The sequence below is a fragment of the Podarcis gaigeae genome (assembly GCF_964106915.1).
Source record: "Podarcis gaigeae genome assembly, chromosome: 12".
In the NCBI taxonomy this organism is placed as follows: Eukaryota; Metazoa; Chordata; class Lepidosauria; order Squamata; family Lacertidae; genus Podarcis; species Podarcis gaigeae.
In genome coordinates this window covers 56,226,165-56,239,360 of record NC_139688.1, presented here as the reverse complement: position 1 = coordinate 56,239,360, position 13,196 = coordinate 56,226,165, and the positions used below count along the sequence as shown (strand labels likewise).

The following is a 13,196-nucleotide window of genomic DNA, read 5'->3' as shown; positions in this document are numbered from 1 at the left end:
GCCAGACTATATTTTGGTAGGGGGAAATGAACGAATTCCTCTGCCCCACAAATAACTCAGAGATGCATTTTAAATAAAAGGACACATTCTACTCATGTGAAAACACACTGATTCCTGGACCGTCTATGGGCCAGATTTAGAAGGCAATTGGGCCGCATCCGGCCCCCGGGTCTTAGTTTGCCTACCCATGGGGTAGTTCATTATGTATGGGATTCGCATTATGATCCTTTCAGTGTACTAAGAACACATTCAGAGCCCCAGATGTCAATATTTGTACATACATACAATTTAAGCTTCTGCACTTCCAAAACATTCTTTTATTATTATTTATTTCTATCTGGCCTTGTTCAACTATTCCTGGACAATAATTCAAGTAAGCATTCACTGCACACTACACAATAGAAAGGGACCCTCTTTTCTTCCTCCTGAAACATCTCTGTACAGTGGTACCTCGGAAGCTGAACAAAATCTGTTCCAGAAGTTCATTCGACTTCCAAAAAGTTCGTAAACCAAGGTGTGGCTTCCGATTGGCTGCAGGAAACTCCTGCTGCCAATCGAAAGCCATGGAAGTCGCATCAGACATTTGGGTTCCAAAGAACATTAAACATTAAGAACATTAAAAATCTGGAACAGTCACTTCCGGTTTTAATCATTCAGGAGCCAAAACGTTCGACCCCCAAGGCATCTGAAAACCAAGGTACGACTGTATAGTGGGGTTCAACCTCCTGACACAGATCCCCTCAACCCTATTCCCACCTTCTTCCCTCACCCCCTTGTTTCTTTCACACCTCTAAAAAGACACCTTGACATTCCATATATCTTGTAAAAAGACAGGCACTTGCCAGGCCATTGGGTTTGCTTTTTTTAAATATATATATATATATATCTTAACTTACAAACAATTAGGTATATTTATTCATAACTGAGGAATACCATGAGTTTGTAGAATCAGGGCTTTTTTTCAGCCAGAACTCACCAGAACTCAGTTTTGGCACCTGGTGGACGCTATGGTGCACGCCATTGCCATTATAAGAGAACAGGGGAGGCATTCAGGGTGAATTCCTGCACCTCATTTTCCATAAAAATAGCACTGTGAAGAACCATTACTTTCTTGCGGGGTGACTCACTTCCTAACAAACAGATACTGATCACCTGAGCTTTCTGTTAGTAAGGATCATAGGTAAAGGGACCCCTGAACATTAGGTCCAGTTGTGGCCGACTCTGGGGTTGCAGCGCTCATCTCGCTTTATTGGCCGAGGGAGCCGGAGTACAGCTTCCGGGTCATGTGGCCAGCATGACTAAGCCGCTTCTGTAGGGATCATACCAAAGCCCAGATCACTATTCCAAGAGATATTTAGCAGTGCTAAATTGGGATTCAGATTACTGCTTCACTACAATCCACATTTAATCTGGGCTGATAATTAAAAAAGTGGTATCAAAATGACCCCAAACATTGGCCATATGTGTCATCTCCCTTGGATAACAAGCTAGCTGAAAGTCAGTAGAATAAAATATTAGGTTTGGGCTGTTCAACCAGGCACAAATACAAAAATAGGTTGAAGCAGGGTTGGTTTATCAGCAAGTGAAGTGCTAGCTTCTAACTCGAGCTGTCATTGCAACTTGCATAATTTATTGCACTGAAAGGGTCGGTCATTGCCTGCTTAAACCGTTGATGAAGATAATATCTTCATAGTGTGTTTTGTTTCATATTTTAGCTAAATTAGCAATGCATGGCATATGGTTTTTTGCTGCATGAATCCCTGCTGATGTAAATGTCAGTAAGCATATAATACCAGGGTTTCATTTTGCGAGTCACAATGCATAGAATTCTGCCTGAAAGCTCCCTAGACTACAGACCTCATTATAGATGAATAGACTGGGGTATAATGTTCCAGAGGTTTTGTTTCAGTTGAAATACGGTTATCACAGTGAATGATGCTGTTGACAATGAGATTTTTATAGCTCCTCTTAACCAAAGTACTATTATGGCTTCCAGTGCCACCGCTGCTGTTTCACTTTTAAGTTAGTATAATCTGATAGCGTGGCAGCTTCTGCAAGTGAAGAGGGAGTCATTTAGATAATGTATTGTTTTTATGCAGAGTTCTCTGTCCTATGAAACTTGCCCCCCTCTCTTTCTCTCACCTTCAACAGATGTAATTAACTTCTGCGGAAATGCAGTTTTTATGGAATCATAGAGCTGTAAAGGGACGCGGGTGGCGCTGTGGGTAAAGGGACGCGGGTGGCGCTGTGGGTAAAACCTCAGTGCCTAGGACTTGCCGATCGCATGGTCGGTGGTTCAAATCCCCGTGGCGGGGTGCGCTCCCGTCGTTCGGTCCCAGCGCCTGCCAACCTAGCAGTTTGAAAGCACCCCTGGGTGCAAGTAGATAAATAGGGACCGCTTACTAGCGGGAAGGTAAACGGCGTTCCGTATGCTGCGCTGGCTCGCCAGATGCAGCTTGTCACGCTGGCCACATGACCTGGAAGTGTCTGCGGACAGCGCTGGCTCCCGGCCTCTAGAGTGAGATGAGCGCACAACCCTAGAGTCTGTCAAGACTGGCCCGTACGGGCAGGGGTACCTTTACCTTTATCTTTAGAGCTGTAAAGGGACCAAGTGTCCACAGAATTCAACTTCACGCCCAAGGGCAAAACAATCCCCCCCAAACCCCAAATATTATATTTATGCTGCCCAAGCTATGGTTGTAACTCTTGTCCATGGGTCCTTTCATCCTCTCTCATTTTCTGCTGGGAGAGGAGGATTGTGCTCCATATGCTTAATTGCACAACCATTCTTATTGCACACCTAACAATGGCTTTGTCCCCCCAAGACCTAATTTGCCTTTTACGTAACTATTTGGAAAGGGGAAATAGTTCACAGAAAGATGGAAATCAAATCATGTGCAGGGCCATTGTTATTTTGATGTGGTGGCAAAGTTCAGAGGGAGGCCTGGCTTGAAACAACAAGGTCAGTAATAAACAGTGCTGTTTTTCTAGGGGAAAAGGGTGCCAGAACTCACCCTCGTTCTCTTGGAATGGCAATGGCACCCACCTGAGAGGTGTTGGAACTGAGTTCCGGCAAGTTCCATCTCGAAAAAGCCCTGGTATTAAGAGTAACTGAACATAGCAATGTAACAGAGCAGGAAACATCATAATATTGAAGCCAGCGGTTTATTTATTACCCACATCTCTGTGAAATAGAAAACATTTTTTACATTTTTTTGCATTGGTTTCCAAATTTGCTGGTAACAAAAAGGTAGTGATTTTAGCAGCCTCCTTTTGGATTGTACTGAATTTCAGAAGTCTTGACGAAGATTCTTCCCAAAAATGTTCCATGGAGCAAGTAGACTGAAATGTTACATAGCTGACATTCAAAGGGGTGATTCTTGTACATTTCACTCAACAATCCTTTTACCGAGGTTTTGAGGGAAATGGAAGCTAAGGAGAACAAAATTCCATGATGGATCATTACTGAGATGTTGATGATAGCAACAGCTACAGAGTACATGGTACCTGTAGCATGGAGATGGCTGTGAGAGACATAGGCAGCAGTCAGGAGAGAAATTCATGGGAGAATTATTAAATGAGAGGAAGCGCTGAACAGATGCAAAAGCCTTAGGAATGAAGAGTGAGAAAGAAGACAGAATCAGACCTGGTGTGTGGGCTGAATCTGAAAAGGTTTGTTGGAGAAGGAGGTTCAGAGAGTGCTTTTCAACAGCCGGTCTTCCCTGCTAGAAAGAACAGAATCAACCGTCACTTGTAATTTTTTGAACATTATACAGAGAAAAGTTGACAATAAAATAAATGGGGGGGGGGTGGGCAAAAAAGACAGCTGGTGGCATCTACATGTTACCACATCACTTGTTTACTTAGTGTTATGCTCCAGGGGGTGACTTTGGGTCCCAGTTACAGAAGATACAAGCTTCCACCAAAGTCGTCACCAGCGAGCACAGAGTTGCAGATGCGGCCCAATCTATACACAGTGAATCAGTCTGTTTCTCAAGGTCTTTTACCTGTGGGGTGTTGAGCTCATGCTCCCAGGACACCATACCTGGTGTCAAGTAAGGACTAGGCATAATACTTTTGTTAATGGGGGCAATTGTTGTCATTGTCGTTGTTGTTACTTTTTTTTTTTAAAGATATTTATTGAAGTTTCAAAAGTTATACAAAAAAAAAACAATAATAAAAACAAAACACAAACACAAAAAATAACAAATATAAAAAACAAAATACAAAACTAAAAACCATTTAAAACAAGTAAGGTTTCAATCCCTTATTTTCTTATAACTTCCGACCTCCTCATACCTCCCCTTTCTGTATTCCAATTTCTAATTATTAATTCAACAAATCCTCTCCCTTAATTATCATTTAATTTTTAACCTTTCTTTTCTTTTTACTTAATCACTACAGCTGAAAACCACTTAATTTCTAAACCACATCATTCTAACATTCATTAATTTTGCAATGTTTCCTAAGATAGTCCTTAAATTTCTTCCAATCTTCTTCCGCCGTCTCTCTTCCCTGGTCTCGGATTCTGCCAGTCATTTCTGCCAGTCCCACGTTGTTGTTACTTTCTATACTGCCCTTCACTTGAGGATCACAGTATGGCTTACAATATAAAAACACAAAAATACATAACACAGTAACAAGTAAAAACAATATCACACACTTACACTTTAAAAGGTCACAGATTGTTTGATTGCTTCCACCTATAGCTCCTTTAAGGGACGCGGGTGGCGCTGTGGGTTAAACCACAGAGCCATGGACTTGCCGATCAGAAGGTCAACGGTTCGAATCCCTGCAACGGGGTGAGCTCCCGTTGCTCGGTCCCTGCTCCTGCCAACCTAGCAGTTCGAAAGCACGTCAAAGTGCAAGTAGATAAATAGGTACCTCTCCGGCGGGAAGGTAAACGGCATTTCCGTGCGCTGCTCTGGTTCGCCAGAAGCGGCTTAGTCATGCTGGCCACATGACCTGGAAGCTGTACGCCGGCTCCCTCGGCCAATAAAGCGAGATGAGCGCCACAACCCCAGAGTTGGCCACAACTGGAGCTAATGGTCAGAGGTCCCTTTACCTTTACCTTTATAGTTCCTTTGCCCCATACCATTTCCCATTTGCTAAGTTTGTTATATGTTTCAGGGCCACTTGGGGGGGTATGTTTCAAATTATTGGGGATAATAGGTGGTTGTGGTTGCTATTTGATTGCTTCATGCTTGGCTATTACTAATGAAGCCATCTTGACTGCTAGATTTTATTAGCGGATAAGTGAGATATAAACGGATCTTTAAATAAAAACACCTTGATAAAGGGCTGAAGAGCAAGCCAGAGTGTCAGGATTGAACGACAAGCCAGGAGGCAGGATCAGGGCGTGAACCAGAGGACAGGACCAAAGGAGACAGGAGCACAGCACATGTCAGTGAATGCATCCATACTCAAGCAAGACTTAGACGACACATGAAGCCCTTAGAGTCTTTCCTGCCCAGGAACAGTCAACAGCCAGCCTAGATAAAGTCATTCTAGTGCCAGAAGGTTCTTCACTCAGAAGGCTGCCTCCTGCAATTCATTGATGCTGCACAGAGATCCAGCGGAAAGATACACATATAAAGACCAGTGGAGTCTCAGAACTATTTTCCATGTGCTGCGCCAGGGATAACTCTCATGTGACAATATGTAACAGGACCCAGAATGTTGAAGACGAGAGCGGCAGCCGTTCTAGAGATCTGCTGTTGTGGAAAACATTGATGGAAAGCTTCGCCTGTAACCCTGGACATTCTTTGTCATATAATATGCTCCCCATATGAGTTCATCCTGGGGAGCCAGAACACAACGCATTTAAATCTGAAAGTGACAACAGACCTGCTGGAATACCTGGGGCATAGCATTATAGAACAGTAGAGTTGGAAGGGATGAAATTGCTCACCTGGAGTATGGTAACTGATTGGACCCTCAAGAGCCGTCTTGTCCAATCCCATACTATGCAGGAATCTCAACCAGATCATATATGACAGATGGCCATGCAACCTCTGCTTAAAAACCTCCAAGGAGGGAGAGTCCATCGCCTTCAGAGGGAGTCCGTTCCACTGTTGGGCAGCTCTTACTGTCAAAAAGTTTTTCCTGATGTTTAGTGGGAATCTCCTTTCTTGTTACTTGAATCCATGGGTTCGAGTCTTATTCTCTGGAGCAGGAGAAAACAAGCTTGCTCCATCTTCCATGTGATAGCCATTTAGATATTTGGACCCAGTATTTCCTGTGTGGTCTGTCCAAGGCAGAATAGAAGGTTGAATAAAGCAGAGATGGAGAGAGTCAAATGGCAGTTTTGAACAGCCGAGATTTTAACAGAGCAGGGATGGGGGAACACAAAGGAAGATGGTGGTTTTAAACAACAGCAGAGGTTTGTATAAAGCTGGGATGGAGAGAAACAGAGGAGGGAAATGGTTGTGCAGTCCCCTCCTTGAATTGGATTGCCTTCTTTTTTATGTGAGCTCTGCTTTATCGATGTACAAAGTTGTACTCTACAACCTGTTACGGTAGGTAAATCATCCCGATTTATAGAGGATAGTGCTCAGGAAACACAACTCAACTTGAACACAAAACACAACACTGCAACAGGCTCACAAGCAACTCCTAGCAGCTTGAGACGTGGAGAGTGCTTCAGGTGAAAACGTTTTGACTGCACTGCTCAGCCCTTTAAAGTTCCATACACGAAATCTGCCATTTTTAGTTTTTATATCAAACCTGAAGCAGTCTGTACCTGAGTAGACTCTGGGTGCAAAAGAACCTTGTAGACCCTCATTTCCATTGCTATCCTCCAGCTGTGCTGGCAATAAGGTACAGTGGTACCTCAGGTTAAGAACATAATTTGTTCTGGAGGTCTGTTCTTAACCTGAGGTACCACTTTAGTTAATGGGGCCTCCCGCTGCTGCCGCGCAATTTCTGTTCTCATCCAGAAGCAAAGTTCATAACCCGAGGTACTATTTCTGGGTTAGCAGAGTCTGTAACCTGAAGCGTCTGTAACCCGAGGTACCACTGTACAGCAACAAGTTTTTTAAAACCAAGCATTTCTGGAACTTAAAGGAACAAGCATGTGATGTTTTCTGTCACTACCTATTGGAGTGTACTATTAGATATCCAAGTGATCTGTGTTGTAGTGTTTCGGTTACAGTATACCAAAAACCCCTGTATACCCACAGGGACACAGCAAGACTAGATGTTACAGAAAGGAGAGCTATGGTGGTCTATGTAGAATCCTGAGACCTGACAGAAAAGGGGCCTTTGGGGTGGGAGAAAGGAACATGGCAGGTATTGCCACTGCATAAAATGCCTTACTAGTTAGAGGAAGGCCCTCCTGTTTCTTTGGACTCCAGAGAGCCGAAGAAGAAACACTGGGCAGTCCATGTTGCCACGCTAGACAATTTTACACTAAAAGTAAAGGTAAAGGGACCCCTGACCATTAGGTCCAGTTGCGGACGACTCTGGGCTTGCGGCGCTCATCTCGCTTTACTGGCTGAGGGAGCCGGCGTTTGTCCACAGCTTCCAGGTCATGTGGCCAGCAGGACTAAGTCGCTTCTGGCAAACCAGAGCAGCGCACGGAAACGCCATTTCCATCCTGCCGGAGCAGTACCTGTTTATCTACTTGGACTTTGACGTGCTTTCGATCTGCTAGGTTGGCAGGAGCAGGGACCGAGCAGCGGGAGCTCACCCTGTCGCGGGGATTCGAACCACCGACCTTCTGATCAGCAAGCCCTAGGCTCTGTGGTTCCCAACAAATAAGGCAGGACAGTTTGGAGAGGGGTTCTAATTATCAAATAACTATTTCAAGTATTTCTAGACTTAGTCTCTCTTCCCCCTCTCTTCCTGGCGCTACCTTGACACCAGGTGAGCAGATCTGCCAGACTCTGTCAAAACTATCACAGCTGGAGCTAAGCACTTAAAACAGGCCTCCACTGCGCCTACAGCCATGCCTTTTTGCTTGCTAAGAAAGTGGTTGCAGCTTATGCCTCACATGTCTATGGCTTCAGACAGACGACCAGACCTTCATAGCTTCAGCAAATTGATGCCCTCATGTGCATTCGGACCATATGCTAGCTCTTTGCATGTCGTATGTGTGTCTTCTCTGTCCTGGTTGAAATAATGACATCTAATTGGATATAACACCACGAGACTGACTTAGGCTTGTCCTTGAGCATAAACAGAGTTCAGAAAAAATAATATATCAGCTACCTTAAGTACATTTACCCAGATTACCTTGGGGGTGCATTTTACCACACTTTAATGTTCATATGGGGGGACGCGAGTGGCGCTGTGGGTAAAACTTCAGCGCCTAGGGCTTGCCGATCGCATGGTCGGCAGTTCGAATCCCCGCGGTGGGGTGAGCTCCCGTCTTTCGGTCCCAGCTCCTGCCCACCTAGCAGTTCGAAAGCACCCTTAAGTGCAAGTAGATAAATAGCGGGAAGGTAAACGGCGTTTCCGTGTGCTGCGCTGGTGCTGGCTTGCCAGAGCAGCTTCGTCACGCTGGCCACGTGACCCGGAAGTGTCTCCGGACAGCGCTGGCCCCCGGCCTCTTAAGTGAGATGGGAGCACAACCCTAGAGTCGGACACGACTGGCCCATACGGACAGGGGTACCTTTACCTTTAATGTTCATATATTGTCAGGTAGTCCTGGAATAGTATGGGGAAGAAAATAATATATATATTGTATACACCACCCGCTTTCTTTGTGCCCTAAACTTAAGTGAATATTGCTCCCATTTATATGAACTTGTGATGACTTGTTTTTTTAGAGGCTCCCGTGTCCTTTCAAATGAAGACTTTAATATGTCGTGTGCAGGAGCACTTAACCATATGATTTTTTCTTCTTCTGATAAAAAATGGTAAATAAAAACTGCACCCTGTTACTGTTCTGATTGTGCATTTCCAATCTTCTTCAATAGATCTACAGTTACAGGTGGGACCTGCAACAAAATGTTGCAGTATACCCTCACCTTCTAACAGGAGTGATCAGCCACTCAACCACCCATGCCATTTTCTAGGATCCTCTGTTTTGTTCCTCCCATTTTCCTCTTCTAAATGAAATTCAAAAATCCATGGCTCTGAGCATGCTCAGTCCTTACTGGGCTGTTTTTACTCCTGTGGTTTTCCATAATGTTTTGTACTTCTGCGTATCTCATGATTCACCGGAGCATGCTGATATTGTCCTCTCGTTTCTCAGTGACCCCGTTTGGGCTACAGCCCTGTCGGCATTTGCTACCTGAGTTTGCTGTAAGAGCGAATGATAAATGTGAGTGATATAATGCAATAGCCCAAATCAGCTGACATTAGAAATTATTCATATAGAATATTAAAGCTTTGCCATTCACCGTGGCAACCATAAAGTGAGCTCCCCGTGCCTCTATTTTAAGGGCTTTCCTAGCGTTTATTATAAATGTACAGTTGTTACCCATCTGTTGTTTACCGCTTCATCAATGTGCATGAGTATTTAGCAGGATCTACGAGCGTGTCCTGAGCTGCAGATGTATGCGCCTGTTCTCTCTCTCTCTCTCTCTCTCTCTCTCTCTCTCTCTCTCTCTCACACACACACACACACACACACACACACACACACACATGTTTTAGCTCTCATAGCATGCATATAAAGTAAACTCCCGATCAGATAAGCAGTCGGGTTGGTGGGGTGGAAGATGAGATTGCATTTGATTATGAGCCTGGCAGCAGATGTTCTACACAAATCCAGCTCACTGCATCCAGTCAGTTTCCATGGTGATGGAATCCGTAATTGTTGAGCTCAGGCTCTCTCCCTCCTCTTTCGCCTGCAAGGTGGGAGCTGGGAATGAATCTGAACCTTCCCTAGACAATTCCTCAGCCCTAAAAATATAGCAGGAAGGGCTAATGGGGCGAGGGATATACGGAGAGAAAAGGCACTGTTATTTTCCCCGCGAAAGATGCTGGAAGCAAGTCTATCCTCCTAGGAAATATGTCCTCTGAAGATGCTAAATAAATGGGCAGGAGTTTCCCTGAAAAAAAGCAGGCATGCTGATTGGCTGCCGTTTGCTAGGTGCTTGCCAATCAGAGCACAACTGGGCTTCAGCCCTCTAAACATAAGCAAAGCTACATGCTTATTCTTTTTGACTTGAGCTGTGCGCCAAGCCAAGGTGTGTAGAAAGGGGCTCTGTTTTCCTATGGCGAACTGAAAACGGATCTCATTAAACGGCTTCATCAGAGGCCATCTGCTGTTCGAGAATATTGCTCCTTCCGCAGAAAAAGCCTTAAGTCATTCTCTTGCTGTAGTACCAAAGGGAAATTGGTTGCCGTGCATGATGGAGCCACTGGATTTCTGTAAGTGAGCATCTTTGAATTATTTAACCTGCTACTTCAGCTTGAGGAGCAGTGAGGATTAGTACCAGGAGCTGGCAACCTTTATTGAGGATTTTATTTTTAAATGGAACATGATTGCACTTTGTTTAATGGCTCCAAATATGCAAGCATACAATAAATGTAGCTGTTACCACTGCCTTGATTTGCTCATGATTAGTGATATGTATGGTTTACTTTTTTAAATTCCATCAGTTCCAAAGATTTTACAAATGCACATAAGTTAATATTTCATTACAAACTACATGAAATTAAGATGGGGGTAGGGAAGGAGCTGCCACAGTGTGATTTCTAATGTTTGCATCATTAAGGCATGCAGGTTTTACTATGGCTGATTTTTGGTTGCTTGCTTTTAAAGTTCATTCAGGTAACTATATTTGCTGATCTCTGTTCTCAGCACCATGATTCCATTCTCTTTCTAACTACTTTTTAAAAAATTGGAATTCAGAATTAGGATTAAAAATAGTAATTCTAGCCCTAATAGATATATTACATGTTTCTACACTGGACAGGTCAGCACAGTGGAAATTCAGATAATTTTTTGTTTTTGATTTCTTTGGGTTGGATACTGGATTATAACTCTCCTTGCCCTGTCAGCTTAGCCTCCTAAAGCAGATACTCTCAGAAGCCCCATATGACAAGTGTGTGTGTGTGTGTAAAAATCTGTTGAGTTCCACCCAGGAATGAATCTGTTTGCATTCAGCCAAAACAATGTTCTTGGTCTCTTTTTAACCTTTCAAACACCACAGAGTCAGGAAGAGCACGAAACTGAGAAATTGTATGAGTCAGGAAAAGTTTATGTTTCACTTTTCAGACTCCATCAAGATAGAGACTTTGGGATCCTCAGTGAAGACATCAGATAAAGAAATCTTTGTGAACCATGTAGTTTCTAGATATTGGATTCTTAGTGTTGTGATGTGTTGAGCTTTTGGCTCTAAAATTACGCATATATAAGTAATTTTATATATTAATATATAAGTTGCCATATTAATATATAAGTTGCCATACTCTGCATCTTTTAGATCCTTCACTTGGGGTTAGTTTTCCCACCATTGTTCTTAATGCACTTTTGAACCTTATATTTTCCATGTAGATATATGAGCTGTTTGAATGGAATCTGATCACGGATGAGCTGTTGAATATTTACATGAAGTCTTTTATTCCACTGAGGTTCTCTGTATACGAAAGTGAAATAAGAGCTGTAATAGAGATGGTGCACATTAACGTGTTCATGAATGTTCCCAAGTGAATTTTTATAAAGAGATTGGTAGTGTTTGTTATGCCGTTGACCAATATTTATTAAATTTGCTAGTAAATTCCAGGTGTTTTTCATTCAGGTTTTATCCAGCTGTTAGGCGATGCATTGTGATTTAATGGGACCAAGTCATTTTGTGGTTATTGGGAAAATCAAGATGATCCAACTCTGATGGAAATGATGGAAATTCTAGCCTTGAACTGAGATGTTGTTTGTTCAATACATTTGTTTATCAGAACCCTTTCCACTGGATATTCTATTACAAAGAGTATTTTTGAGTAGAGTCACAACACAACTTCGGACTCCTAGTGGTGAGATGTATAAGGAAGCCTTTGAGTGCCATTTCTTACTGATACATTATGTTTGGGTAGTAGGGAACACAGCCTTCAGAATTGTAAAATAAAGTGCTGCTCTCAAACATTGACTTTCTACCTCTTGCCATTCATCCTTGAAAGAAATCTATTTCATAGTGCAAAAACATCCTTTCAGTTCTTGCTAACACTTTGGGGATGTAATTCAAACAGAATATAAATCTGTCAGCTTCAATTACTATTGATGACTAAATACTGTTTGACTGCTAGAATCCGAGCATCTCACTTAACCTTGTTTGAAGGGATTTGTTTACTTCTCCCTCTCTCTGCATTAACAGCTGAACAGAAAAGAGATGGAGGGGGCAGGCTTTTAACTGCTAAGCTTTGGATGGGGGATTCTGACTATCTTGCTGGTTTTCAGCCATGGCAATGGCAGAGTTAGAAGAATCAGCACTGCAGTTTAAGCCACCTATAAATTAGGGTTTGGGGCTGAATGCTTTATTTGCTGCCAGTACAGGATTGTTGTGTATTAGACTTCAGCTTCACCAACTACAAGCCTTTGAGCAAGCCGATTGACTCCTGCAACTGATAAAGCTTGGGAAAAGCAATTGGGATACACTATAGTCCTTGTGTTTGTGTGTGTGTGCACGCGCGCGCAATTTCAAAGTGTCTTTCATTGGCCTGCATTGTTGTGGAAATCAATTTACTTGATGGACTAACCCCTTCAAAATTGAAGACCGGATTCAAACAGAGATTCATATGGATTCTAGTTTTACTTCAGAAACCCCCATAGCAAGGAATGTTCGTTTTATCTTCCCTGAAGCAAAATCAGCATGGTCAGTAAAGGCACACACAGTACAACATAGAAGGTAGCACACAGTAGATGTCTTCCAACTGTTGTCGTGACTCAGCCGGCTGCAACCTCTGTACATTTCTTTCCTTGAGCCGTTTATTTATCTCTTCTCTGTTTTGACTAGTTCTTGTAAAGACTCATTTGCATACATAAAATTCTAAAACGTTCATTACCTTAGCAAGAAAGGCTTATAGGTGCGGGGCAATGCTCTGAATGTCATTCAAGCAATTTGTCTGTGACATGTATTTCTGTACCCTTGCTTTTAAAAGTGTGATTGCTGGTCAATGGCACAAAGTCTGTATGCCTGGTTAGTATCCTACACTCCTTGCATGGCATTGTTGTTCTCTTAGATTTGTGTGGTAAGGTATCATTCTGAGAGTGCAGGTAGCTTCTATTCATGCATGATCTAAGTCTTCTT

At 43.0% G+C, this 13,196-nt stretch overlaps 1 protein-coding gene across 11 annotated transcripts in view; it reads left to right on the top strand.

Moving 5' to 3' along the window:
* The window catches only part of ELMO1 (engulfment and cell motility 1), a 299,706-nt gene that overhangs the window by 213,541 nt on the left and 72,969 nt on the right, over positions 1 to 13,196 (top strand). Inside the window, exon 1 of one of the 11 annotated variants that reach the window (XM_083706314.1) lies at positions 9,813 to 10,323. The exons of the other annotated variants lie outside the window; for them this stretch is intronic. The gene's annotated coding sequence lies outside the window, so the exon portion shown is untranslated. Of the gene's footprint in view, positions 1 to 9,812; positions 10,324 to 13,196 lie in introns of those variants that run through there. 11 annotated transcript variants of the gene reach the window in all.